Raw genomic sequence first — 3,347 nt, 5'->3', positions numbered from 1 at the left:
AGGAGGATTGGTGGTGGATGCTAGCTCAGGGCTAATCTTCCTCAAAAAAACAAGGAAAAAAACTACAGGCTTTGAAGTCATACACAGACCTGAACTTAAAGCCTGGCTCCACCATTTGGTTACTATGAATTTTTGGCAAGTTAATTTCACATAATTGAGCCTCGGTTTCCTTCTCTGTAAACTGGGAAGTGTCTACTGACGGATGACTGGATAAAGAAAATGTGGTATACACACACGATGGACTATATTTCAGCCATGAAAAAGAATGAAATCTTGCCATTTGTGACCACATGGATGGACCTTGAGGGCATTATGCTAACAAAATAGGTCAGACAGGGAAATACCGTAAGATCTCACTCACATGTGGAATCTAAAAAAAAAAAAACTGATGGAAAAAAATGAATTGTATTTTGTTTTTTACGTAACTGTTTTCTTCGTGTCCAGAATTTCTGTTTTTTTTTTTTAAAGATTTTTTTTTTTAATTTTCTTCCTTTTTCTCCCCAAAGCCCCCCAGGACATAGTTGTATATTCTTCGTTGTGGGTCCTTCTAGTTGTGGCATGTGGGATGCTGCCTCAGCGTGGTTTGATGAGCAGTGCCATGTCCGCGCCCAGGATTTGAACCAACGAAACACTGGGCCGCCTGCAGCGGAGCGCGCAAACTTAACCACTCGGCCACGGGGCCAGCCCCCAGAATTTCTGTTTTTTGATATTCTCAATCTCCTTGGTGAACTATTCCTTCTGCTCATTAATTTTATTGCTGAGATCATTTAACTGTCTTTCTGAATTTTCTTGGAGCTCATTGAGCTTCTTTATGATGTCTTTTGAATTCTCTGCCATTTACAGCATAAATTTCTGTGACTTTAGGATTGGTATTTGGAGACTTGTCATTTTCCTTCTGCTCCGTATTGTTACTGTAGTTTTCATATTTTTTGATGAACTGATCCTTTACTAGGGCCTTTTTAATAGTATCAGGTAGCACATTCCACCTATCACCTCTGAGGTGGGCAGGAGCTGTGTTTTCTGAACCTGCTGCGTGCTAGAAGATGTGCCAGTAGGGCTCATCTGCATTTGCCCACTGTCGGCAGCTGCTTGGCAGGTCACACATACATGCCCAGGTGCTCTTGTGTGGGACCACTGCATTGGCATGGGACCAGCTGAGCTGGTGCACTAGGCAGGACAGGATGAGCACTTTCTTTCACGTGCGCAGACTGGCTGTGTGCTCACAGGTGGTTCACCTGAGCTGCTGCACTTGATGGGGCTCCTTTGCAGGGGCTAAGCTGCACCATTCAGTAGAGAGCATTCCTGGGGGAGGGGCCACCATGGCACCATTGATGTTCCCACTGCCAGGTTGCAACTCCAAATTCAAAGGCATTCAAATGCAGGCTTGTCTGCCCCCAGCCTCCTCTTTCAGTCATGAACCAGCTGCTGTGTGAGGACCCACGACCTAGATTGCTGCCACCAGGAAAGGTGGAGGGATCTGCTCACCTCTCTACCCTGCCTCCCAGGTATCCCATCCCCTCACCTTCAGATGTATGGCTGTGTGGATCTCTCAGCTGTCCTATTGTGCTTTTTAGGGAATCCTCTGTTGGTTAATGAATGTCCATTTAGTTGTAACTTAAAGGGGAGAGACTAAGGAAACAATTCACTCTGCTATGATGCTGATGTCACTTTCTGGCCATTTTCTTCTTTCTATTGTGGCATTTTCTTTCTCACTTAAAGAAGTCCATTTAACATTTCTTGTAAGGCTGATTTAGTTGTGATGAACTCCTTTAGTTTTTTTCTTGCCGGAAAACTCTTTATTTCTCCTTCCATCATGAATGATAAACTTAAACTTGACAGGTAGAGTATTCTTATTTGTAGGCTTTTTCCTTTCAGCACTTTGAATATTTCATGCCACTCCCTTCTAGCCCATAAAATTTCTGTTGAGAAGTCAGGTGATAGCCTTATGGGGTTTCCCTTCATCATAACGTGTTGCTTTTCTCTCACAGCTTTTAAGATTCTCTCTTTACATTTAGTTATCGATGTTTCAATTATAATGTGTCTTTGTGTGGGCCTCTCTGGGTTCATCCTGTTTGGTACTCTCTGTGCTTCCTCTACCTGGATGTCTGTTTCTTTCCCCAGGCTAGGGAAGTTTTCAGCTGTTATTTCTTCAAATAAGTTCTCTGGCCTTTTATTTCTCTCTTCTCTGGGACACCTATAATACAAATGTCAGTACGCTTGATGTTGTCCTGGAGGTCCCTTAAACTCTCCTTATTATTTTTAATGTTTTTTTTCTGGTCAGCTTGGATGATTTTCTCTACTCTGTCGTCCAGATTGCTGATCCATTCTTCTGTGTCATCTACTCTGCTGTGGTTTCCCTATAGTGAATTTTTCATTTCCATTATTGTATTATTCAGCTCTGTTTGGTTCTTTTTTATGTTTTCTAATTTCTTGTTGAAGTTCTCACTTTGTTCATCTTTTCTTCTCCTGAGTTCAGTGAGCATTCTTAAGACCATTATTTGTACTCTTCATCAGGTAGATTGTTTATTTTGCTGAGTTTAGTTTTGTTCTTTAGTTTAGTTTAGTTTAGTTCTTTTTCTGAAGATTTGTCATGTTCTTTTATTAGGAACATATGCCTTTGTCGTCTCATTTTACCTACTTCTCTGTCCTTATTTCTGTATATTAGGTAGATCAGCTACATCTCCTAGTCTTGGAAATGTGGCCTTATTTAGGAGATGTCTTAAGGGGCTCAGCTATGTTCTCCCCTCTTGTCACCCATGCCAAATGCTCCAGGGGTGTCCCCTATGTGGGCTGCATGTGCCCTTCTGTTGTGTTGGGACAGGTGTTGCTGGCATGCAGGTAGGCTGGGCTGGCCCCTGGGCCAGCTCATTGTGAGGCCCTGCCATGTCCATCTACCATGTGCATATTATTGGGCAGGACAAGCCCCCAGCACGGCTGGCTGTGAGGCCTCGTAGTGCACAACTACTGTGGGTTTGCTGGTGAGCAAGTCATGCCCCTGGTGTGGCTGGTGTGCACCTGGCAGTGTTTGCAGCTGTTGCTAGTTTGCTGGTGGGTTGGGCAGGCCTCCAGCATGGGCTGGCTGTGTGTCCTGGCAATGCACAGCTGTCTTGGTTGAGCTGGTGTGTAGGGCAGGCCCCTATTGTGGCTGGGTATGCCACCTGGCATCACAGCTGTTTCTAGCTTATTCTTGGGTTGGGTAGGCCTCCTGCATGGGTTGGCTATGCAGCCCAGTCTGCACAACTGCCTTGGGTGTGCTCCCGGGTTGGTCAGGCCCCCAGTGTGGGCTGGCTGGGTGGCCTCAGGCATGGTCTTGCTTCAGGTGTGCTGGTGGGCAGTGCAGGCTGCCA

The sequence above is a fragment of the Equus quagga genome, chromosome 10 (genome assembly GCF_021613505.1).
Source record: "Equus quagga isolate Etosha38 chromosome 10, UCLA_HA_Equagga_1.0, whole genome shotgun sequence".
NCBI lineage: Eukaryota > Metazoa > Chordata > Mammalia > Perissodactyla > Equidae > Equus > Equus quagga.
The sequence above is the reverse complement of the archived record's forward strand: the minus strand, read 5'-3'. Positions refer to the sequence as shown.